The sequence below is a fragment of the Monodelphis domestica genome, chromosome 1 (assembly GCF_027887165.1).
Source record: "Monodelphis domestica isolate mMonDom1 chromosome 1, mMonDom1.pri, whole genome shotgun sequence".
Taxonomy (NCBI): Eukaryota; Metazoa; Chordata; class Mammalia; order Didelphimorphia; family Didelphidae; genus Monodelphis; species Monodelphis domestica.
The window spans coordinates 655,894,588-655,922,491 of NC_077227.1; the positions used below are offsets into that span (position 1 = coordinate 655,894,588).

Here is a 27,904-nt window from a genome sequence, read left to right on the forward strand (position 1 = left end):
CTTGGTTGAGGAAAGAATGGATGTTGAATTGGATTGTTGTTCCTCAAGGGAAAAATATGTATTCACATACCTATAAACACATATTATTATTCTTTGGAGGTTCCAGGGAACAAGGGGGGTAGGTAGCACACATTTATGTAATGGTTTTCTTCAATGCCTAAAACTTTATAGGACATCGAAACTATTTTCTGATATTTAAGGGACCTGGTAATTATTACACTGCCATGCCTCTTAACTGCTAAATTATATTACTGAAGTTGATTCTTGATTTTTCCTAACTCATGTTAGAAGTTGCATGAGAATAAACTCTAAAGATCCATGGATTGCAATTATATTGGTGTTCCAACATCAATAAGAGCACTCTGTGACATACACAACTTTATAAATATATAGGTACATATTTAGTCACTGCTGCATAACTAAAGAGACAGAGTAGGCTGATGTCCACAGCAGGGAAGAACCATTAGAAGACTTTTTATAGTTCTAGGCAAAAGGATGCTTGTATTGAGTTAAAGATAGGTCTTATGCCTTTGTTAAAAATATAGATGGAATTATTTATAAATACATATATATTCACACATACACATATATAATTATATATTATAAATACATATATGTTTATATAAAATCATACATATGTAGCTATGTAAATATAGAAAACGTCTATGAATTTGCAATGAAATTAGATTGGCATACAGAGACAGACATGAATTTTATTTTATTTTTCATGGACCCTCTTTTATGTATTCTAATAAAAGGACCTAAGAGGGGAAAAGTAAAGCAAACCAGAAAAAATAATTGGTTCATCCTTTTAATTCAGGATATAGTAATTCACCAGATGATGACTTTTCTTGTTCCATCTTTCTGTAATGCCTATCATGTATCCTCGCATGGAGCTTGTTTGGGAGTTTATGAGTGACTACCTTAATAATCTGTTATCCTAGAGGCTTTTACTTGTTCAGAAACATGGTTTTATGGGCTAAGATACTGAGATTATAAAATGAACTACCTTAGAAGCCACATTAACTGTTCATTATGAGTCACTATCTGCTTTATAATTCTGTTTTTCCAGAAATACTGAAATTTAATTTGAGAAGGTCAGCATGGAGAGAGAAAACTCAGCTAGGAGTCAGGAAAATCAGGGTTCAAGTCTCATCTCTGAAATACTATCAGTGTGACCCTGGGTAAATCACTTAACTTCTAAGAATATGTAGCAAATTACAGAATTATTTAGGGTTAGGGTAAGTTTAGGGTTAACATTTTCTCTCTGAACTTCCTACGCCAACGAAATCACAAGGATCCTCTAAATATTATTTGATTGCCAATTTCTAATTTCCTAAAATCTAATTTGATTGCTAACTTCTGTTCTCCAGTGGATCTATGATTTCATCAATGTGGCTATTCTTTTTAATAGTACAAATCACATCTTATCTTCATATTCTTACCCTGAGATTCTTGTCCTTATTCTACAATGGATACTACATAGGGATCCATTCAAAGGGCTGAATCTAGTTGACTGAACTAGCTCTTGCCACATCATCTGCCATTGCCCTTGAAGTCATGGGCTGTGATTGCTCGCTTTTGTGAGCAGCCCTGGTCCTTTTCTGGTTGTATATTTATGTGATGATGTCATTGATGCATCCTCATACACATTATTCAGAATAGTCTGCAGCCTATTTATACTCTTGTAAGTCTCCCCATTGTTTGTTTTTTTTAATTCTCAGAGATTATATGATCTACAGCTATATAGCATCACTGGAAAAATATGGAGTTAAAAAGATGAGTTTTTGATTCAGAGAAAAGATTGAAGTCATTTATAGACCTGCATAATTTCACATTCTCTCCTTTCTACTCAATCCTAGGTCCAATTCATCATTTTCAGTTGCTGTCTAAGATATACATACTGAAGTTTCCACTCTATAGGTTATCTATTCAACTAATTATCAGTCTGAACAATGAACATTCTTCATTGATTCCCTGTATGGATAATTGAGTTAAACTCTTAAATTATTAGAGCTCTCATTTTGAAAACTTTGTAATGTTCTGAGGCTTGAAAAAGTACATTCACAAATTACAAGACTTTAGAGGACTTTGCTATTTACAAGGAATCCTTCTTCCATTTAAACTCTGAACTGGATCACCTACATGACCTAGGAAAGTATCTTTGGTTAGCTTACATCTCCCTGCTTTATGTGTATCAATCTGAGGAATGAACAAAATGTTCTTATTATATCTATTAAGGATTTTAAAATTATTTTGACATATGCATGAGAAACAATTCAAGTGCCTTCAAGATTGCATCTTGTTCTGCCAAATCGTGTATGTATATATATATATATATATATATATTTTTTTTTTTAATAAATAGTTTTTAAGATCTCCAGCTATAAGTAAGCATGGTGAGTTCTAGAATTCTTATTTTAGTCAATCTCTTTCAACCTTCAACTTAGGTAATTGTGAAGATGTGGTCTATAGAAATTAGGTTCCAAAAGTCTACTTATTTCCTTCTTTAATTTTATAAAAGATATGATGAAAATATATATATATATAAACACACAGATATGTAAATTATTCTGTAAATTTGTTAATTTCTGTTTTGTTTTGTTTTTTAAGGGAGAAACAGAAAGAATACAGGTAGAAAGTTAATAGATGATAGTTTCTTGATTATCTTTTTAAGTATTAAATATTAATCTTCTTAAGTATTGTCTTTGATTTTTCCCACTTCAGTATCTTTCCTCTTTCAGATATTTTGAGAATCAGCCCTATATAATCTTCAAATTGTGTTGCCTCCAGCATAGACTTTTTCTTGTGTTAATGCTAGATCTTGTTCACTTTCTTTCCTATCTTGGTTTTCTTTTGTGCCATTTCTACTTTGTCTTGTAGCACAACAGGGACTATAATAATAGATTTGAAATGTCCTAGTTATGCTCTCATTGATAAAGAGAAAACATTTATAATGGAAAATTTAATATCATTTCCATATTTCATCCTTCTGATATGTTGACATGATTTAGTTTAGCCAGATCTTGCTTGGGCTAAAATATTCTTTAAACCTTTTCCTCCCTTGATTCATCTTGCTGTTAAAAAGACAAAACAACAACAACAACAACAAAACAAAACCCTTACTTTCTGTCTTAGAATCAATGCTGTGTATTGGTTCCAAGGCAGAAGAGTGGTAAGGGTTAGGCAATGGTTGTTAAGTGACTTGTCTAGGGTCGCATAGCTAAGTTGTATCTGAGGACAGATTTATACTCAGGACTTCTCATCTCTGGACCTGACTCTCTATCCACTGAACCACCTAGTTGTCCCTAGTTCTTGTTTTACAAAGCAATGCTGCTCATATGCTCCCCTATGCTTCTCCATAAAATTTTCAAATTAATTTATATTTTAAATGAGAGTTGCCAAAGTCTCTCATGTCTCTACACTTGCCAAAAGAACAAATAGTTTCTAGGTAAGGCATTTTCTATATTTCTTTGCTCCACTTATAACAATTGCTTTCCATTATTTAAATATTCATGGGACATATTGAGAGTCTGTGGCAAACTGGTTTCTTTATTTCTCATTTTTAGCATCAATAAATTATTCAAGTAATTATGTTTAGAGTTATTTTAATGTTGTACCATGTAGCTTCTAATTTTTATTTTCTTTCCATTTGGTATTGAAATTAATCATTCTTATCACAAATCAATAACCTGAATACATAGCTAATTCAGAATTAGTTACCACTTCAGAAATTAGTAAAATACTATATTACTAATATAATTTTTATATTTGTTCTATTAATATCTCTCAACCATATTCTTCAACATATCATGGTTTATAATATGGATCATATGAAATTCTTCATAAAATATCTGGCTCCTCATTCTCTTGCAATACAAGTTTTTGTGTAGGCATTTTTGTGGTTATCTCTATTTTGCTATGATTATCAGGAGAAATGCAACATAAAATCATCCAATGTCCATTGAAATGTTAAACTTGTCTTAAAACCAACTCCATTAGTATTTTTATTTGCATATTTGAAGAGAATCTTATCCACCCTCAAATCTAGCTACATCTTCTCCCCTTTATTTTCATTTATACTTAAGAACATAACAAATTGATACATTTCTACCACAAAGGGATTCATGACTAAGTAAGCATTCTCTTCTTTCTTAGAAAACTTGATCCTTAGAAAGGAGACGCATCTAATGCTTGAAACCTTCTGTAAGACTTTCTAGTGACATAGAAACTGTGAGAGTTTATAATCTGTTCACATAGCCTTTGAGATCAAAGGGTTACTTCCATGCCATAATGGGGCAGAGGGCATTCAAGTAACAATGTTAGGCAAATAAACAAAACAGGACATTAGTTTCTCATATATTTATTGTCTAGCAACACTTTGGTAGATAGAGGCAGATTTCTATAATTCAATTCAATTCAATAAATGTTTATTAAGTATCTATGAAGTGCCAGGCACTCTGCTAAGTATTGAGGATAAAAAAGAAAAGGATTTCACTGTAAGGTACTTGCAATCAGGAATTCTGATATTTTATATCTTTACAATCTGCTGTCTTATAAAATGTAAGTGCTTAATAAATATTTATTAAATTAATTTAATGTAGCCTTCCTCCTTCCTCCCTCTCTTTCCCATTCTCAATTTCCACCAATGTTCCTCACGATTCTTTGATTCCTTTTTCATTGTAAATTAAAGAAAAGACGTCTATGATGACTTTATAACTCAATCAGAAACCAAAAATCCCATAAAAAAGCAATAATACAAAACTTCCCAGCCACATTTTAAAGTGAATTTCACTAAAGATTGTACTGCAATGCCAATCAAATGTATGTTTAAGTTTTTAAATTATCTTGCTTTAAAAGTTATATTTAAATTAGTTTTCTGACTGTTTTTCCCTTTATGATTAATAATAATCTTTCAAATCTAAATATTCAAAATATATATGTATATATATATACAATCTCTATATATATACATTGATTCATGTTTTTCCAGCAAGAAACAGCAAATCAAATTAAGATATATCAATATTACTCAATGATCAGAGTATTACCTTACACCCTTTGCTGATATTAAAACAATATTTCCCTAAACCTTAAGACAGATTTATCTTCTATTTTCCCCACATTGTATAGCAGCTTAATTTTTTTTATGTGGAATTTTAGGATTTAATTCCAGATGCTAAAAAAATTGTAGAACTTTAGAGTTGGAAGAAACCTTAAAAATCATCTTGCACAATTCAATTTGTAATGGTTGAAAGAGAGACACTGAAAGGTAAATTGAGATATCCAAGGTTGTAGAGTGATCTGTGGTAGATATGGGTCTAGAACCTCTGCTAGGTGTCCTAACTCCCAGTCTATACAATATTTCCTCTCAATGTATAATAATAAAACTAGTCTATCAGTAAAGCTATGAATTTCTTTAGACTCACACTCACAGAATGTCAGAGCTGGAAGGACTAAAGATTATCATCTTAGTGACACTCCCAAGACCACAAAACTAATAAACTGCTTTCTTTACATATAATATCTTACTATCGTTTTCATAATATAAATGAGATAATGTTTATAAAGCACTTGCCACAGTGCTTCTTACATAAGTGCTATAGAAATGCTTATCTTCCCCTTCCCTTAAATTAATGCCATTAAATGTCCTTAATACTGTATTCAGTTTGAGATCAGACTTTTCCCAAACTGAAATTCCATTCATTCCTTCCATATTTACAATTAATTGCCTTCATTTAATATAATAATTATTTGTCTTCCTCTGAAGAGTTTAGTGACAAGAATAAAGATCCTAAATACACAAAAATATTTATAACAGCATTTTTGATAGCAATGAACTAGAAACAAAGTAAATGCCCATTAATTTGGAGAATGGCTAAAAAAAAATATGGAATCTGAATGTAATCTAACATCACTGTTCTGTAAGAAATGATGAACAAGAAAAATACAAAAATATGTGGAGAGATTTGATATTAACTGGTACAACATTAAGAAGTTAAGAAGTAAGAAATCATGTATAGAATAAAGACAACAATGAAAGAGGAAAGAATAAGAATAAAACTAAATTTTTAATGACTGTGCTTGGTCACAAGGAACAGAAGACATTTTTTTCCACTTCCCTCCAGAAAATGAAGTCTACAGACATTGAATATAGTATATGAAATTAGGAATTTTTATGATGTTGGTTAATTTTGATCCATTTTTAATCTCTTATTTTTTATTACCAGGCATAGCTCTCTCAGAAAGGATTAGGGAATTATAGGAATATGTTGAAAAATGTGATAGAAAAAGGAAATATGTCAATAAAATTATTTCAATGTATATTTCATTGCCCTCATTAAATTCAGGAGTTAAGATACCAAATTTTCACATATTACAAAGTATTCTTCTTGAGAGGTGAGAAGGAATAGAAATTTAACTGTAAGCTAAACATTATGAATTCAAAGGAAGATGTTTCTCTGGGAAAATAAGTTCTAGAAAATTTCAAGTATTTTTAAGGCAATTTTGTCTACTTATACCAGTCTTCCAAGAATCTTTTGCTTTGTAACATTTAATGTTCAGCAAAAGAAATGAAAACAATCATGTTTCCAGCATCAGTGATGAATAAAGATTTGGAAAATTTTCTGAATCCTTCTTTCCAAATAAGATCCTTATTAAATTAGAAAGAACACTTCCCTTCTTACGTATGATTTTTAATATTAACTATGGAAAACAATCTAGACCTTTTTTCTGATTCATTAAAAAAAAACCTATCCATTAAATATGAAAAAGTTGCCCTTTTCTCTTTTACCTTCTTTCATTTATTTTATTTTGAAAAAAAACTTTTCAAAATTAATCATGCTCTCTTATATAAAGAGAAATAGTTAAGCAAAATAAACTGACCCTGCTACCTTGACTGATAAGATATATAGCACTCTGCACCCTTATTACACCACTTTGCTACTTAGAGGATTAAAAAAATCTAGAGCTAAAAAAGCATCAGAAACTATATAGACCAACCCACTCAGTTTACACTTGAAGAAACTGAGACAGGGAGAGACAAAATTTTCTTAATCAAGATCACAGTCAGCAAACTGAAGAACTGGGTTTGGATCTTCTAACTCTGAGGCCTCTTCTCTTTCTACTACATTGCTGAGAAAAATCCATTTCATCATCAGTCCTTTGGAACCAAGCAATTACCATTTTCTTGGTTGAGCTTTCTTTACTTTATCAGTCATACAAATGTTTCTTAGTTTTCTGGAGTTTCTCATATTTACCATTTTCTTACATGGAAATAATAATCATGTGTGCTTATATGTATATAATACTCATATGTGTGTATACATATGTATGTATAATAAATATTATGGATTGTTCAGCCATCTCTAGGCAATGACAACCAACTAATAAAATAGCTTCTTTTATTTCCAAAGTGAATGACAAAAATTTAGTGCATTTACACTGTGGATAAACCTCCAAATTTCTGAAATATTAGTCCATTCTTCACCTGAACTTCATATTTTGTGGTTAGGGAGTAAATTGATATTGGAATTGATTCAGCAAATAAATTCAACATGTTGTACTGTATGTAAATAGTGGAAACATGGAGGAAGAAGACTTACACTTAGATCTTTCTAGTTCTAGTTCTTAATTTTTTTAATTAATAGAATTTATTTACAAGTGTATCAGCCCCTTCATCTCCTGTCACATCATTGAAAGTATCATCTAGGAGATGGAGATGTATTTATTAATTATGTCTATAATGTTTTCCTTTTTCACTTCATTCTCTGGAGATTATGTTCAATTGATTCTTTAAATATTAAATCTTGTTTTTTGGGTTTACTCAACTATTTATTATCTCATGTAGTCTTTTCCAAGTATTTTTCTTAATTACGCTACTCATTTCTTCTTATGTCACAGTAGTATTCCATTACAATCCTATACCAATAGTTTGTTTAGCCATTTCCCATCTAATGGGCATCCCCTCAATTTCCTATTCCTTGCCACCACAGAGAGAGCTGCTATAAATATGTTGGGACATATAGGTTCTTTCCCCTTTCCCTGATCTCCTTGGGAAAAAGACCCAGCTTGCTGAGTCTGAATATAAACAGTTTTATAACTCTTTGAATGTAATTCCAAATTGCTTTCCAAAAGGACTGTATCAGTTCATAGCTCCATAAACAGTATATTAGTGTCACTGTTTTTCCACATCCCCTCCAATGTCTGTCATTTTTCCCTTTTATCATTTTAGCCAATCTGATAGGTGTGAGGTGATTTCTCAGAATTATTTTTATTTGTATTTCTCTAATCAGTGGTGATTAAGGACACTTTTTCATGTACCTATATTTGGCTTTGATTTTTTCATCTAAAAATTGTCTATTAATATCTTTTGCTCATTTTAACAATTGGAAGATGGCTCTTATTCTTATACATTTGGCAAAGTTCTCTATTTTAGATATGAGACCTCTTTCTAAGGGGCTGTCTGTAAAAAATATCCCCCAGTTTTCTGCTTTACTTTTAATTCTGGCAACATTTACTTTATACAATAACTTTTTAATTTTATGTATTAAAAATTATCCATTTCAAAATTCACAATGCTCTCCATCTCTTGATGAACTCAAAAATTCATCTCTTAATCATAAATCTGATAGATATGTTCCCTATTCTTCTAATTTACTTATGATATCTTCTTTTACATCTAGATAAGTATCCATTTTGATATTATCTTAGTTAATGATGTAAGACATTGATCTATATCTATTTTCTGCTAAACTACTTTATAGTTGTCCCAATAATTTTTACCAAATAGTGATTTCTTATCCACAAAACCTGAATCTATGCTTTTGTCAACTATAAGGTTACTATAATCTTTTGCTACTCTTTGTTGTCTGTCAGTTATCTTCTTTTGAGCTACCTTTCTATTTCTTAGTACCAGATAGTTTTGGTAATTAAGACTTTATAACACAATTTAAAATCTGGTACTGCTAGACATCCTTCCTTTACCTTTAGTCCTTGTTCTACTACTAATTTCCTCAAGGGCCTTATTTAAGAAAGTCACAATCTTTTTTGGTTTTCAGTCTCTTCAACTGGGTAACAATATTGTGCTATACAGAAATTTTTAATTTTATAAATCAGCATTTTATGATCAAGAATAGGTTATTAACCAGGGTAAGTCAATAAAATTTAAGAAAAAGAGGTAAACTGTTTGTAAGAGTCAAAGATGAACTTGTAAGGAGTGGGGAGGAAGGAAGGAAGGAGCATACTAGTACTATAGAAGACAGGAAAACCAGATATTCTCTGATGAGACTGATTCTGATTTCTGAGCCTTGGTCATGGGCACATAAGAAAGCCCACAAGAGGAAATCAAGGAATTTAGATGAAGTTCCTGGGTGTGTCCTTTTAGAAAAACATTAAAGAGTGAGCAGAGTTACAAAACCAATCAAAGCTGGAGGGTCGGGATCCTCCTTGGATGAGCAGCACCAATTTCTTTTATGGAATCCAAGAATATAAGTTTGGTAAATTCCATCCCCCATATTTCAATTTTTATGAGACATTCTTATAGTTAAAGTCTTTGTGCTAAACAATTCTTTCATTATCTTCCCTACTTTCTGGTACTTTGCTTCTAGTTTCTACAAATATGCATCCAACTTGTAGGCTGCCTGCTTGAGAGTTGCTACTTGCTCCTCATTTAAAGGGATCTGATCCAGATAATGCTGAAGTGCTGCTTATTTCTGGTTTAAGTCTTTCAGGATTTAATTTACAATTCCTGCAATAGCTTTCGCTTCTAGATACGTCAAGGTATTCTGTTCATTCATATTTTCCAGAAGTTGATAGTTTTCACTGGTAACTGTCAGCCAATTCACCCATAAGCTCTGTCGCCATTTTGGAGAACATGTCCTGATATGGTCCCACAATGCCTGCCTTGTCCATGGTCTCCTTGGCCATCTAAACCATTGCTGGGCTGCAAGAATGCCCTTGTCACCATGCCTGAGTAAGTAGGTCTCAGGCCTTCCTACTCTGGTGAGGGGAGCTCCCACCATTCCATCCCTATCTTTAATTTTAAAGGTTAGACTAGAATAAGCTTCAAGATCCCATGAGATGGTGGCAGGACATAATGAAGGGAAAACAGATTGAGAAGGGGAAGAGAGGAAGGAAAAATAGAAGCTAACAAGTCACCAAATAGAGAGGGAAACTGCCCCATACATTTATGAATTAGATCATGGGAGTATATAATATTTATAAAGAAAAAGTTCTTTCCTAACCTTGTTATTGGCTTTTTTCCCCTCTCAGTCCATGTCCCTCCTGCATCTAAGTCAAGGTTTTTTTACAGCAATATAAATTCCAAATCCTGAGGCTTCTATATACACAGTTTACTTTCTCATATCTAATAATGAAATTCATCTCATAGAGGTTTAACAGATGTCTATCGAGTACCTACATTTTTCATGGAAATGTCTTGACCTTTAATAAGTTTTTGGCATTGTGTAGCACATGTCTTTCAAATGTAAACTCATATTTTAGGCTCTGTCTATATAATTCTTAGATTATCTTAGTCCTGTATCATAAGGTGTGAAGATGGTATCTTTAGGACATGAATATCTATTAAATTTATAGCAATTAAATAACTGGTTCAGGAAAAGAAAAGAATAGGAAAGAAAATGAAGAAAATAACCCCTAAAATCATAAGGTTTATGTAGAGACCATTTAATCCAATTCCTTCAATTTACAAGAGATGAATGAGGGTTCAATTTAAAATATATGTATATAGTTATTATTCAGTTGTGTTCTACTCTTCATGATTATATTTGGGTTTTTCTTGGCCAAAATACTAGAGTGGTTTGCCATTTCCTTCTTTAGCTCATTTTACTGAGAAGGAAACTGAGGCAAACAAGGTTAAGTGACTTGCTCAGCATTACACAGCTACTAAGTATGTGAAGTCTGATTAGGACTTTGGTCTTCCTGACTCCAGAACAGCGTTCTATCCACTTTGTCATCTAGCTGTCCATATATGCGTGTTTGTGTGTAAATATATATTCACACACATATATTCACACCCACATTATATATATAGAGAGAGAGAGACAGAGACAGAGACAGAGCTATGCTAAATTAAATTTGGGCAATTTAAGATGAAAAATTATATCATTCATTCTTATCAAAAAGCTTATAATTTAAGAAGTGAAATAATACATAAAAAAACAAGTATGATAAGGCAGAAGTGGGAAAGAAAGATGTATAAAGGTGCCTTGAAACTTATGAAATATTTTAAAATTGCCAGATATTCTATGAAAGAAGCTGAATATGGAAATAGGTATCTTAACTTTCCTAATATTAAGAAACAGAGAAAGAAATATTTTTGTTCTCTTATCACTTAAACTAGTAGCCTGAATCCTAAAACTGTCATTGAAAATCCAAAAGAGACTATACTTATCATTAGTCTGTCTAGATATTACCATATACAGTCCCCATGAAGCCTTTCTACTGGATTTATGAGATATAAAACAAGAAAGAGGAGAACATTTAGTTTCATTTTCCTAGGGAGTGTCAACTAATTGATAAGATGCCATAATAATTTTTCAGGGTCACCTTCACTAGGGCTTTTTCTAAGTCCAGGTGTGGTCATAAATTCACATTCTCATTATTCCTGCTGCTCAACTATTAAGAATTCTTGGGCTACAACATACTTGATAGCTAAAACAAGAATACAAAAAAGAGGAAGACAGCATAGTCAATGAAGTAATACTTATTTGTAGAAAATTTCAGTTCTCTGGCTTTAGCCATTATTTAGCCATTATTTATAGATCAGGTCTGTGTTTTGGCAGGTGTGAGAGCTGTCAGACTAATTCTGTACAGGGAATCCAGGTGTGTCTGAAGAGTATCATAGAGCTATGTTTCAGTTCACTAATGCCCAAGCCATTTCCAGAGCCCAGAGAATAAGAATTATATATTACAAAATAATTATCAAAAGAATTTCTGAATGGATTTACTGGTGCCTCAATAATAATCATACCCACTATATGTTTGGGGGTTTGAGTTTTATAAGATCATTTACTTACAAAAATGAAAAATATGGAAATGTGTTTTGTGTGATAATACATGCATAACCCAGATTGAATTACTTCTCATCTTTGGGAGGGGAAAAGAAGGGAAACAATATGGATCGTATAACTTTGGAAAACTTATGTGGAGATTACTAACATTTTAAAAATTATACCCACTTGTAAATGTATACTTATAAATGTACCTATAGAGATATACATTTGTACATATATGTACATGTGTCCATACATGTCCATATATGAGTATATAACACATATAAACATAAGTTTTTCAAATATCTTTCCTCACAATTCTCTGAAGGAAGTAGTGCAAGTATTACCTTCATTCACCAACAAAATGGAAAAGGGGGCATCACCATCACAAGATAATCATAGAAAATAGTGTGATGAAAACTATGGAGGTAGAAAAGTATGAGGCTTGTATAAGGGATGGGAAAGAATCCACTTTTACTAGAAAATATAGTATGTGGAAGGGAGTAATGTGAGATAAGAATGAAAGATGTGGTGGGACCATGAAGGACCTTGAATGCCTCACTAAGGACTATTAACTTTATTCAGTAATGGGCAGTTCCTGAAGGGCTATGAACAGCCTTATGAAAGATAAATCTCACAGTAGTATGAACTTTGAAGGGGAAGAGGAAAGACCAATTGAAACAGTTTGGGTGGGAAGTACTTAAGATAAGAAATGATATGATATCACAGAAAAAGCATAAAATGAAAGCTAAAAACAACAAATCTAGAAGAGGCCATCAAGTTAGACATGGAAAGAGCCTTCAAGACCTGTCAGTCTAGAGTTGAGAAAAATCTGGAGAGTTAAACAACTTGCCTGATGTCACACAGGTAGCATTGGCAGAAACTCTTTAAACTCAGTTTCTCCAGTTGCAAATCTTTTCCTTCTTTACACCAAACCACAGTCGCAGGATAATAATCAGGAAAGTATTGTTGTGGTGAAAAATCACCTTAAAGATTGTTATAATATTAATTTATGGTCACCAAGGACCATATGAAATTCCTAAAATGAAACACTCAAGTCAGAATGGAGTTTATGGTGGTTTAATCACAATAGGAGTAAGGAAACAGGACAGGGAGTAAAGGAGAGAGGAGGAAAGGGGAAAGGGTTAACTCAACCTTCTGGCCTAGCCAGAGGGAGATTAGGCCCTAAGGCCAAGGTGGAAAGGAAAATCAGTCCTTGACTCACATGACCGATATGAAGGAAAGCTATCTGTGGGCCTCCTCTCTGCTCCAGTTCCTAGCACGAACTGGCATCTAGCCCTGTCCACAGGAAGTGAGCAAATTCCAGAGGCTGTTCCCTACCTCACTTCCTGTGCCTCACAAGTGCCAATGGTGGCTCAAGCTTGGCTTAGGACAGCCCAGGTAGGCAGTTAGTTATTTCTGATTTGTCATTGACCAGCACATGCCCGTGTTGTGTGAGTGTGCACAATTTTGGGTGCTAGACCAAGCAAGATGGAGATTTTAAAATTCACAGTATTAAGAAGGGCCTAAGCCCTAAGGATGCTGAGGATTTGGATATACATAAGAAATCATTCTGCATGGGTTGGAGTGGACAATATACTGGCTTTTTAAACAAAACAAACCAACAAACAAAACACCACCATTTACTTGCATTTTACGTGGAGAAAATTAGAAGCATACTAATATACTGTAAGCCACTGGTCTGTAGAAGAGAGAAAATTTTTGGATGGATCAGATCTATCATCAAATTATATTAGACCATGGGCAAAATATCTAGACGAGAGATAAATTTATAAAATTTTAGAGTGGGAAGGCATCTTAGAAATTAGTTAGTAACACTTCTCATTTTAGGGCTGTAGAAGTTGAGACCCAGAGAGGTTGAGATTTTTCCAAGGTCACATCTCCAGGGCCTGAAACCAAGGGTCCAGCTTCCCAGACCACAGTTTTCTTGCATTATACCATCCTGTTTCTCCAATATTTTTAGTTGTATTTGAGGTGCTTATAATTTTTTCTTCTCAAAATATTATTTGAGAATATCATTGACATATTGTGGTCACTGATATATCTCATCTTTAATTTCTTCCCTTATTTAATTAGTCTTTTAAACATCCATTTTGGGATTTAAAGTTATTTTTACACCCAAGGTAAAGATTTTGTTTTATAAATCTTCACAATGCTTCACAATTAGAATATGTTTAGGGAACTAAAGTAATCAGAAATGGGGTAAGCAGAAGGACAATACAGGGATGCTAGTAAAAAAAATTAAATTACAAATATTTGGCAAACCCACAGTTTAGACTAGCTACTTCATTTCTTTTAAACTTGACCCTTCTTCTGTAACCATGAAAATGTGGTTTTGCCAAGACTGTGAATTGCCAAAACTGTAAAGGTTTTGGCCAAACTGTAAAGATAATTTTTAGTGTCTTGATTTAAAATCTAAAATTAAGTGGTCGCCATGGGAAAATTCCCAAATATGAAAATACCCATCAGCTGGGTTTTATGGAGATTTTAATTAATACAAATGAAGGAATTAGGGGAAGAGAGAGAGAGAGAGAGAGAGAGAGAGAGAGAGAGAGAGACAAGGAGGGAGAGAATAGTAGAAAGGGCCTAGGCCAAATGGCCTAGGCCTGAGCCATAAGGGAGAGAGAGTCAGTCTTTATCACTCACCAGAAGATCATCCCAAGCAAGTTCCAGTCCCTCACTGAAATCCTCAACTCCTGAACTGAGTTCAGAGACCCTCCTCTGAACTCCTGAACTCTGAACTGAGTTCAAAGAGCTCCTTTTAAAGAGAATTTTCTCTTATGTCACCTCCCCTAAATTTTCACATCTACCAATCATAGTAGACACTTTTTTCCCAGGACTGCCCATTCTTAGTTCTCATCACTCTTTAGTTCTCACCTTCTCTGGGTAGACTAAAACTTCACACTTCTTTTGTTAAGCTTGCCTTTTGTAAGTTGCTTGACCTTTTAATGATTAATTTAACCTTTATAGGTAATTAGCACCCTTTTGTATTAGATCTAAAAATAGACCACCTAGCTTAGGGTTTTTGCTTGACTATGAGTATGAGTTGGGGACTTTTCATTGTTCAATCAGGAATTTGCAACTTTATCTTCCCCTAAGGCACTGTCTGAGTAGGGTGGAGTAATTTTAAAATTCTCAGTACATTCCTGACCAAGTACCTCCATTGTTAAAAATGGGGAATACCTTAATCAAATCTTCTGAAGTAGAGTCTGAGCAATTTTAAGATTCACATTCCCTTCAGGCTCACAATTCTATTTAGATGAAATTATATGCAAGAGAAAAAGAGAAATCAAGAAGAGACACACAATCAGCAACCATTTATTAAATTCCTGGTGTGTACCTAGCCAAATGCTAATTATTCTGGAATGCAATGCAATATAACAAATATTTGTCCACCTCTAATATATGACACGCTTTTGTGAACACAGGGAATTAAAAAGGCAAAAATTAAATACAGTTCCAGCTCTTAATGGCATGTATCTAAATAAATTTAGTACAGAAAAGTTGGGGGGTGTCAAGAACAGAAAAAAAAAAACAGAATAAACTGTTCAAGGAAAGAAATGCATATTATAGTGGATAACTTTATGAAATAGTTTGTGGGATACTTGTGAGTGCAGCTAGAACCCAATTAAAAAGTGAGAAATGTTTAACAAATTAAACAAAAATATAGTACAACATAAGTAATGTTAATCTGTGGTTTTCTGAGTGAGTATTGATTTCTTTTTAAGTTTGACACCACTGATATGCTAGACTTGGAGTGAGATAAACCTGAGATTAAATTCTGACTCGGACACTAGCTATGGCAATCTGGGCAAATATTTCACTCTCTCTGTGCCTCATTTCCTCATCTATTAAATGAGGAGTTTGGACTAAAAGACTTCTAATGTCCTTCACTACTCTCTCTGTTTTTCTCTGTGTCTCTGTGCCTGTCTCTGTATGTCTATCTGTCTGTATGCTTCTCTTCCTCTCTCCCTCCTCTCCTTTCTCTCTCCATGTACTCATATCCATGCACATACATGTGTATGGATATAGAAATAAATAAATATAATAAAAAACGTGGTTCCTATTCTCTAGGAATGTGAAGTCTTGTTAGGGGAGACAAGATGAAATCACTAGGAACCACTGAAAAGAACAAATATAAAATAATATAGCAACAACTCTACCCACACATCCATACTAAAAGGTAGTGAATCAAACAGTGATGACTGTGCTATTGACTATATGAAATGACTCTTGGAAAAGGAAAGTTTTGTCCCAGCTTGCTTAGGAAAGTGAAAATTAGAGATTGGTATGGAAGAGAGGATAAGAGAAACCAGTATAGTATACTGACTTGAACACAGAAACAAAATGGAGATTAGATAAATCATTCAGGGGAAAGCAAGCAGAGTGACTATGTTTCAAACCTTAGATACCTCCAAGCAGAAAAGAAGTTCTGATTAATTTTTTAGCGAACCCAAAACCTTATACCTAAAGAATAATTACTCATTGACTGGTGGACAAGATATTGTCACTTCTATAGAATGACTTTCCCAAGGTAAAGTTCTCAATCTTCAAATCCTGCCAGACATTTACATTCAGCTTCCCATTATTGCCTCAGACTTAAAAAATGTCTTAAATTGAATTTATGTTCTCTCAAGATGAGATTTTCTTCATACTTCTCAATTTCTTCAGTAGTTGCCATCATTCAGGCTCAAAAGTTGGAGTCCTCTTTTTCACTCATGCTCTGCATTCACCAAATCCTATTGATTCTTGCTTAATTTCTTTACCTTTCACTTGTTTGCACCTGAACTGCCTCCAATTTAATGAAGTCCCTTATTACCAGAAATTCCATTAGCCTAGTCTTTCTCCAATCCAATCTATCCAGCATGTCATCCAATTAATCTTCCTCAAAACCACCACTTTTACCAAATCACTTCTCTACTCAAAACTTTTGTCATCTTAATTGCCTACTAGAAGAACTGGATTTGATTAAAGGAAGCATTAGAGAACTAATAAGATGCTGTCACTCTGTATCTTAATACTTGCTACATTTTTTTCAGAAGCTTATTGCAAAATTTCTATGATTCATATTTCTACAGGGAGGTAAATGCACTATTTTAAAGTTTGTTTTTTATACTGTGAATTTTTCTTAAGTTTTTTTTTTTTGTTTTGTTTTTTCCACATAGTGTAAAAGCTAGGGTTGGGAGAATTTGCTTTTGCGAGGTTGTACCTATATTTTAAACAGCTGTCTTCTAAAGTCTTGTGTCACCATTTATTAGTTATTTACATCTAATAGTGTTTAATGGAAAATACGCAGACAATTAGACAGACAGAAAGATAGATAGACAGATAGATAACTAGATATAGACAGAAGCAGCAAAGTGGTGGAGTGTATAGAGCTCTACATTTGGAGAGCTGCCTTCAGATCCTGCCTTAGACACTTATTAGCTGTCTGACCCTTGGCTAATCATTTAACTTTTGTTTGCCTTGTTTTCTTATTTTAAAAATAGGAATAATAATAATGCCATTCTACATCCCAAGGTTGTTGTAAGCTTAATAACTTTTGCAATCTTTAAAGCTTTATATAAATGCTAGCTATTATTATTTTTGTTATCATTATTATTAATAAATGAATAAAGTCCTTATTAAGCTCTATATACTAGGCAGTGTGCAAAGAACTTTGATGAAAACAGCCTGCTAGTTAGTGTCTTCTTGCCACAAGTCTTTTCTCCAGTCCAATTCATTCTCCATTTAGCCACTGAAATGATTTTCCTAAAATGCAGGGGGAATCATGTCAGTTCCAGTGGCTTTCTCTTGCTTCCAGTATCAAATGCAAAATGCTCTATTTGTCACTCTAAGACTTTTATTACCTAACCACATCTATCTTTCCAGTCTTCTTACACCTTACTACCCCAATATGTACTTTTCCATCCAGGAACACTAGTTTCCTGACTATCTCACCATCAAGACACTTGACCAGGATGCCTGGAATGCTGTGCCTCCTCCACCCTGATTGCTGACATCTCTTACTTTGTCTCAGTCCCAAATAAATTTCACCTTCGACAGGAAGCCTTCCCTAACCCCTCATTTCCAGGGATTTCTCTCTGACAATTATTTCCTATTCATCTTGTATATAGCTTGATTTGCATAAAGGTATTTTCATGCTGTTTCCCTCTTTAGATTATAAGGACTTCGGGGATGGGGTTCCTCTTTTGCCTACTTTTGTATCCCCAGCTCTTAACACAGTTCCTGGCTCATAGTAGGCACTTAATAAATGTATGTTGAATGAAGAAAGGAAAGTAATACAAAAACAAGCAAGAAAGACGGCCCTTACCTTCAAGGAGATTACATTCTAATGAAAGAAGACAACACCTAAGAGAGAGATGCAGTTTTGGGGGATTAATGGTTGGACAGAAGAAGATAGCCAGGAAGAAGCATAAAACCTTAATCCCAGGGGAAAAAAGGGAATGCTCACCTATCATAGCCTGTAATTTGGACACCATTGTATGGAAAGAGCCTGGAATTTATTTTATTGTACATGAAGAACATTTCAAAGAAGAGATCTGAGCTCTGAGCAAACAGGATACAGGACTATTACATATTGTTAAAGTAAATCTGTTGAGGGACTGTGGTAATCCTGGTTAAGCTACCACAACAGGAGGATGTTATGGAGCAGAAGGAATAGGTTAGGGCTGGGAATCAGTGATGTTTTCATTAATTACAAAGACTATGAGTACTTAATGGGCTGAAGTACCAAAAAAGGGAAATGGAGGGCAGGTACGCTAAAGAACAATATAAGAGGCAAATCACATTATATACTTGCTTTGCTCCCTGCCTCTACACACTTAATTTTATAAAAGACCTCAAAAGCAGGCTTAAAATCACAAAAGAAGTATTTTGGTGACTTTTGGGAGGTGGAGAAAAGACTCAATAAAATTGTTTTGGTGATAAAAGGTAGAAGACAGTGGAGGGGGTAGAATTTATGAATGTATTTGTTGTATGTGAGCCTCAGGTCCTTTTTTTTGTGTATGTGTGCCTTAAACAACAATTGACATAGCTGGTGACAAGCAGCTTTGAAATGCTGGGCCATAGGAATGAATCTGAAGAAGGTATTAAAACTTTTGGGATTTTTCTTTCATTATTTGAGCCTAGGGAGTGACTATTTCTCAGGATGGTATTCTAAATGAATGGAGAAAGATTTTTTCAATTATTATATTCTTCTCTATTCTAAAGAAAAATATTCATTGTTGTCTGTCAATTTTATCCTCCTTTTTGTTCTTTAAGAAATAAATACTTTAGGTAACTAACTCCTTAGAATAAGAAGCTGTGTCCATATTACTCTCCATAGAGACTCAGAACTTATTTTTCAGTTTTGGAAACGGGCTTTAGAATATTTATTATAACAAGTGTTATATATGATTTTCTGAACCACTGTCAATGCCTTTGGAAACAGCTGAAAAAAATTATTGAAAAATGGAAAGGGGCAATAGACATGGAGGTAGGCGAATATCCCAATGCTCTTTAAAGAAGAAAGAGCAGAATAAGAAAACTATGGACCAATGGGCTTAATTTTAACTCCTGTCAGAATTCTAATACATTATGAAAGGATTGCCATTAATCATAACTTGGCAGCAGGACTTCATTAAGAGCGAGTCATGCCAGACTAATCTTGTTTCCATTTTTGGTAGATCAGGAAAATGCTATAGCTACAATTTACCTAGATTTTAACAAAGTATTTCATAAACTCATGTTATGCTTGTGGACAAGATGGAAAGATATAGGTGAGGTAATTATTTGTTTCAGAGGATTTGGTACTTGAATGATTGAGTAGCCAGATCTCAAAAGTCATTAATGGTTTCACTTCAGATTAAGGCAAAATCTCTAATAAAATTCTTCAGGGATCTGCATTGTGTCCAATGCTATTTAACAATTATAGCAATAGGGCAACTAGATGGCGCAGGGGATAGAAAGATGGGAAATATTGGGTTCAAATTTGATACTTCTCAGCTCTGTGACCCTGGGCAAGTTACTTAACCCCAACTGCATAGCCTGTTCCACTCTTCTGTCTTGGGACTAGTACTTAGTATAGATTCTAAGACAAGGTAGGGGTTTTAAAAAAATATAGCAATGATTTAAATATAAGTCACAGATATCATGTTCATCAAACTACCAATAACACAAAGCTTGAAGGGTTAACTAATACAGTGATCAATAGGAAATCAAAACATGCCAATAGGCTAGAATGTAAAAAAGGTGATTTAAGAAACCAACTTCACAAATACATATTAGTTGTATTGTTAAATAGTTAACTATTAAAAGATCTGGAGGATTTAATAGGATGGAAAGTCAGCAAGATTCAATAATGAGTTATAGTAGCCTCCAAAAATGATCATGATCCTAGGCTATTTAAGAAGAAAATAAGAAGAAAATTAGTAAGAGAGTCAGAGTATTCAGCACTAGATAAGCTCCTACTATACTTTTCCTTGGACTTACCTTCCTTGGTAAGGTACTCTTTTCATGACAGCATATTTTAGAAAGGACATTGTGATAAGCTAAAACTCATCTAATGACGATAAGATGGTAAAAGGCCTCTTAATCATGCCATATGAGAATAGACCAAAGTAATTGGGGATATTTCACCAAAAGAAAGAAATTAAGGGAAAACTGTTATGTGGACAAATGATTAGACTTGTTTTACTTGGTCTTAGATGACAGAACTAACAGAAATGGGTAGAAATTGAAAAAAAAAGTCAGATTTAAACTTTGTACAAAAAAGAATTTCCCAAGAATTATGCATATTTCAAAGTAGAAAGGAAAGTATTAATTCCTTATTCTTTACAGTATTCAAGCAAAGATTGAATAACCACTTGTTGGCTATATTGTTGAAGGGATACTTATCTAGGTATGGGTTGGGCTATATGGCCTCTGAGGACCCCTCCAATGCTGAGATTCTGTGATATTAAATTGAAGAAAACATTAACATATTCCACTGAGAGAATATCACATTATTTAATCATTAACATAAGTAGGAATTTGTTTTATATTATGCTTTCAGTACTAAGCCTCCTTAAATAAATTAAAAATCTAATACTAAATTTTTAATAATGCTGCAGTTCTTTGTGGTAATGAAGCTCCTTGGATTCACAAGGCAAGGAAAATGGTCCCATAATTTCTTTAGTTTAAGTGTATTTCATTTTCTTATAAGAAAGGTCAAGCAGTTCCTTTAGAAAAGTTGTGGGTGTATATGAATAAATTTATATATAATATATATGTAACTGGAGCCAAAGATTAATAATTTATCTATTTAATTTAAGTATTGCAAAAGAGTAGATTAGCGTACTTAGTTTTTGTAAATATGCCAGCTGGAATGCAACATAGAAAATTAAAATTCATAGTGAAATGAAAGATTTTCAAATGTATTTTTACCATTTATATAATTAATAATTTTAATAGACGTGGATTTTTGACATTAGCATCCACTAGATAAAAATGCTTTTATAACACTATATTTTTAGGTATCTTAAAGCAATTAGCAACTAAACTTGTTCTTATTTCCTTAATATCAAGAAATTAAGATGGCATGAATAAAAAATCATTTTTAAATGAATTTTGGTTACTTGAGAAGTTGTTCTGTGGTGAATGACAGCCTATTGTTCCCTACTTATACTGTGGTCCACTCAAGAAGATGACATATTCTCCATCATAGTTTGTAAGTGACCTTGTTTCCTTGGGGGCTATCCCCCCAATTCATTTCAATTCAGGTTATTTATCTGTCACCTTTGTTTGAAATAATGAACTAAATGCTAGACCATCAGCGATGAACCAGCAGCAGCTGTCCCCAAAGAAATCACATTCTAACTGAAGAGGTGATGATACAAACACATCATTGTATGATACCAGTCTCAGAATGTGACAAGCCCAAAGGAAAGATCCAGATGAAGGCAGAGAGAATTCAAGTAACAATAGCACAGTGACAAGCTATATGATTGTTGACTAAGTACCAGAATAGCTAAGTTTGGAAAGACATCATCAGAGAATTGATTGCTGAAGAATGACTTTTTTCAGCCACCATAACTCATGAAGATAGCCTACTATGATGTAGAGAGCATTCAGTCTGCATTGGGATAGTCAATAGAGTGGTAGACTTGGAGTCAGTGGATAGAATACAAGGTCTGGAATCAGGAAGACACATTTTCATGAGTTCAAATCCAGCCTCTGATACTTGATAGCTGTGTGATCCTTGGCAAGTCATGCATCTCTGTCTGCCTCAGTTTCTTCATCTGCACAATGAACTAGAGAAAGAAATTGAGAGTCACTCCAGTATCTTTGACAAGAAAATTCTAAATGGCATAATGAAAAATGACTGATTAACAACAAATCTGACACTGATAAGCTGGATAAGTTATTTAACTGTGCTATAGGTTCCTTATCAGGAAAATGAGAGCGGTTAGATTCAATAGTCCTTCCAGCTCTAAATCTTTAATTCTACAATGCTGAAAGCCCAGACTCTTGATGTACTGAAGTTGGTATAAAGAATTTAATGGTACTATAAGTAATCATGTTGCCAATCAAGCCAAGATTATATAGACAATATGGCTTCCCTCTGTTCCATGACCACACCTTGGTGTATCCTTATCTGGCCAACTGGTATCAATGGCCAAGAGAAAGACCAGTTATAGACTGGTATATATCAATCACCACTACCAGAAAAACAATTATAAAGACCAGCAAATTATTTTTTTAATCTCTCTGGTCTTAGAATTTCTTATTTCTTTGTAAGATCATAGATTTTGAGTTGGAAAGAACCATCTGGTCATTTAGTTAAACTTCTTCATTTTAAAAATCAGGAAATTGAGGTCCTATGGAAGTTAATTTACTGCCTGTGTTCACAAGAGCCATGGCCAAAGTTAGAATTTCAGCACAAGACTACAAATCCAGCCCTCTATCCATAACACTAGGCCTGCTCTTCATATTTAAAAGTATCAAGGGTTTAAGTTTGAAAGTATTTAGGAAATTTGCAAATTTGACAAAATAGTTTCCATGGCACCCAAAAAACTAATTCTTTCCTGGATACTCTCAGTTTTTATCAAATGTCCACATTGTCACCAAGAGAAATTTTCAATTATTACTTACATCATTTTTGCAAGTATGCCAGCATGGTGCAGATATGGTAAGTGGTGCTACTATGTAGATTTTCAAGCAGAATTTCACTGAGAAAAGGAAGAAGTAAACAAGAATTTATTTAACACCTGCTTATATAAGAGATGCCATGTTAAATACTTTACAAATATTATTTCATTTGATCCTCACAACAGTGCTAGGAGGTAGGTGCTATTTTTGTCCTTTTTAAGAGTTGAAGAAATTGAAGCAAAGAGAAAATATTTTGGACTTACTTAGTCATGCAGAAGTTTAGCATAACCTTTGGCAAGATTTGAACTTGTTTCTTCCTAACTCCAAACCCAACACTATCCACTCTAACACCTATCTGCTTCTGAGTAGCTTTGGTCAGCCACCTGAACAAAGGTGTGAAATGTTATGACTCTGTTCTCAAGTCTAGACTTATTGAATAGACACAAAGCCATAATATTAGGGTCCTAGGTCCTCAGAGAAGAGTCTCTTAAGATCTCATAGATGTGTCCAGTTCCTCAGCCATAGAGGACTAGGTTCAAACAACTCAATAAGATTTTCTCCCAATTCCCAAAATTGACTAAAGTTTTCTCACAAGACAGAAATTCAACTAGTCCCATAATTGAATAGAAAGAGAACTGAACTAGCTCCGGAATTGAACCAAAAGTGGAGTCATTGTGGTTCACTCAGTTTCCTCAACTAAACACTTGCTGTCTTAATCCCTTCAATTTCTTCACAAAAACTGGGTGAGGTAGGTGTTAGTATTATCTCCATTTTACAGAGAAGGAAATTGAGGCAATCATTGGTTAAGTGATTTGCCCAGAGTCACACAGTACATACATGAACCCATATTTGAACTCGGGTCTTCCTGACTCCAGGCTTGGAGTTCTATCAACTGCACCACCTAGCTGCAGTAAGTACAAGAAAATAAATTAAAAGGAAAAACAGGTAAGAAGCTGTCCACCCAGGTTAACTTCTCATAGAAGGTCCTAGTGGGATGTGTCTATTTATGTTAGGATGACTTCAAATCCCCCTCATGATTTTGACTGCATATTATAGTCTAGCCTTATCTGTAAGGGGGATTTCAAGAACTTGGAAGAAAGTAAAGAAAAATTTCTTCCTTGAATATATTAACCTGCCCCCTCTACATTTTCATCATGCTTGATAATATTTTTAGAAGGCTGAAATCACCTAGAATACAATCTGCCTCTGTCTCTTCTTTGGAATGTTCTGCTATAGTTACAATAAGCTTTTGGGTAGATGGATAAGAATGAAGTTAGCGTTTCTGTGTGGGTGAGATGATATAGGATTGCCGCCACTGTAACATGAAAGAGATGAATGAGTGTACAACATTAAACATAATAGGGAAACAGTTGCTTCATGATAAAGGTCTTCAAAATGTCCTTGTAAAATGATTGCCTTGACATGGTGATGCCAAATAGAAAACAAAAGCATGGAAAGCTATTTTTAAAGTCTACACAGAGTTAGAAAAATTGGCAGTTCTGATTGTAGGGAACCAAAAGGAAATTCAAACTGAGTCCATAGTCATTGCACAGGACTGCTCAATGGGGTGACACAGTCCTAAAGCAGTCATAGACTCATAGGAGGTTATAGCTAGAAGGGACTTCAGAAAAATGATACAGCCTGACTCCTTGCTTTACAGTTGAGGGAATTGCCCTGACCTTCTGGCCACCAAGCATCAGTTTTTGTTATTTACATTTTCTGTCACTGTCCTTTGCCACAAGCTTTAAGAAAGAGTCAACATGTACAAAGTAAATGATTCCATTCAAGGTCAATATCTTCAGGGCATAAATAAACAGATTGAAATGCCACTTCAGAGACTTCCCTGAGATGCTAAAACTTTCCTTGTCCAGCAGCAACCCTCCTCACCACTCTGCAGACAGGAAACACAGTTGGATTTCTTACTCTTCCCTTTTCTGTCTGGGTGGAAGCCTTCAGCAATTCCCATTGGTGAAAGCTCACAGTAATTGTGACCCACTTTTTGACTGTCTTTTGAGGTATCTCTATTCAGACTTAGGTGCTTCAAGGAATTAGATTTTTAATTTGGGTTATCTTTGGAAACAAATAGGTCATTTCCCCCCCATTCCTTTCCAAATGCCCAGGTGCTGCTGATAAGGAATATTTTCTGATAATAACTCATATTTATATAGTATTTTCAAGTTTACAAAGCACTTTCCTCAAAACAGACAACTTTGGGAGAGAGTTAAAGGAGTTGTTATTCTATTTCATGGATAGGCAAGCAGGTTTGGTGAATTAAGTGATTGGCCCCAAGTTAAACAAGTAGTAAGTGACAGGGACAGGACTTGAGCTCAGGTCTCTTGACTTCAAATCTATGTCTTTTTCCACTAAACCTTTGATTTTTATGTCACTACTTAAATAATATTTGGGAAATTATACCAGGTAAATCTATATGTACACATAGCTCTAAAGAGGATCCCTATTATTTAAAACAAATTTCACTGAAATTTTTAAAAGTATTTTGGGGGTTCTAAATGAAAATCTGTATAAATCTTATTTATCTAGAAAAATAATAAAAGTAGTTATAGACTTAGTAAATGCTTAATGTAATAAAATTCAATAGTACAAGTAACAACTCAACAAAGGAACTTTTATAATCTTGGATCCTAATGCAGTAGGATAATGTGGCAGATAGAGCCTGGAAGGCTAGGAGTCTTGGGTTCAAAGTCTGCCTTGGACTCTTATTAGCTATGTGACCCTTGGCAAGTCACTTAAAGACTAAAGCCTCAGTTTTCTCACTTATAAAATGGGGTAATAATGATAGCTTCCTCACAAAGTAGCCTAATGTTCAGATGCATTGAGGTGATTTTGTACAGCTAGTGATTCTATGCAGAATGCTCATATTATAATCACATCGGCTGATAGAATGCAAGCTTTTTGAGAAGGGGCATTTTTGTGAGAATTCCCTCTAGTAATGCAAATTCCAATCCCTAGTGTGCCTCCCAATCTATTCAGTTCTTGGTCTTGTCCTCACAAAAGTAGACAGACTAAAAATTCTTATTTTTAGCACCCTCTACCTCCTTTTCCTCCTCTCTGCTATTGTTATAGAACTAATGGCCATTTTGTATTTTTCTTTATTTCATGGGTTATGGTGACCAAAGAATTCATCACCTTATGGTCAGCCCACTTATGACAAACCTATCAGTACTTGCCTAGTATGATTCATGGAAAGCAGACATTTTCTGTTGCAAGGACTATACTTGAAGACTTCCTCACTGCCAAAGAATGCCAAAGTTTACGCTTCTCTGGCATAGGCTGAAAAAAGCCCAGGCATCTACACTGGTAACAGTGTCTAACATTTATATAAGAATCTAATGTTTGTAAAGTGCTTTACAACTTTTATCTCATTTGATTTTCACAACAACCCTGTGGGCTAAATGCTATTATTTCCCCCATATTGCAGATGAGGAAATTGAGGCTGGGGGAAGTAAAGAGGCTTGCTTAAGGTCACACAACCAGTAAGTGTCTAAATTTGATCTCTGGTCTTTCTGCCCAAGACACTGACCACCGTACCACCGACCAGTCTATATACAATGATTGTACTTTCTAGGATTGACAGGTTTCTGTCAACTAAAATGGTATAAATAAGTTCTTACTTGATGAGTATTCATGAATATTCAAAGTATTATCTCTGAGCCATATCAATCTATATGATAGTGGTAAATAATTTTTCTTTTGTACAAATCTTTATACTGGCATAGAATTTCAGTTTGGGGAGGGAACTCAGAGGCCAGCTCACTCAACCCATTTCTGAACTAAAATTCTCTTTGGACTATAACAGAAAGATAGTAATACAGACTTTTCCTAACCCTGAATGAAAGAAAGCCTACTATCTTCTGAGGAAGACTGCTTTGTTGTTGAATATTTGTTGTTTTAACTATTAGGAAGTTTTTCTTAATCTGAGGATTCTTAACCTGTGATGCATAATCTATCGACAGATTTCCAGTAATCAATGGGAAAAAATATATTTATTTTTACTACACTTTGCTTTCCTTTGTAATCTTTTATTTTTTATTGTATCCATTTAAAATGTTATTCTGAGAAAGGGTCCATAGGCCTTGCAAGACTGTTATCAAAGAGGCCCCACCAAAAAAAAAAAAATTAGCCTAAATATGCATCATTGCCACTCCTATCCAGTTCTTCACTCTGAGACTAAGAAGAATTATAACAATAGATTTAATAGCAATAATTTAAAAATCAAAGCTTGAAAAGGGAACTGGAAATTCTAAGTGGAAAGAATAAAACTCAGCTGTTCAGAAACTGAGAATTGGGAGAAAAGCTCCAGTTACAATCTAGCTAAATTCCTTAAAGGAATTTTCATCTCATAGATGAAAAAAATACATGTTGTGACATGATAATCTAGAAAATATTCAAGAGTCTTTTTGCCTTGGAAATAGCAGAGTACCACCTGCAAAATAACGGGAAATGTGAAGCTATTCTTATTTGTTTTATTGTGATAATTTGGTAATGTCTACAATTACCTCATCTTTTTTTTTTTTGGTAGGGGCCATACAATTTATCTCTCTTTAATGCTGCGCAGGCATTAGAAAGGAGCTCTTTAGAATACTTGATAACAGTATGTGACCTTTGATTTATTAGAGCAGGTCTCCTGTTTTTCTTACCTCCTTATCCTTGTTGCTTTTCATCTTTTGTTGGTAGCTTTTTTTATATGCTAGGAATCCTGCAGGTAGGAAACCTGGAAGGGGAGGGGAGATGTTGGTCTT

General features: G+C 34.0%; 1 protein-coding gene and 1 pseudogene across 48 annotated transcripts in view; one reads left to right on the forward strand and one right to left on the reverse strand.

Annotated features, from left to right (window-relative positions):
• The window catches only part of NRXN1 (neurexin 1), a 1,454,617-nt gene that overhangs the window by 1,217,872 nt on the left and 208,841 nt on the right, over positions 1–27,904 (forward strand). The window lies entirely within an intron of this gene.
• LOC130453783 (biogenesis of lysosome-related organelles complex 1 subunit 2-like) lies at positions 9,519–9,876 on the reverse strand (annotated as a pseudogene).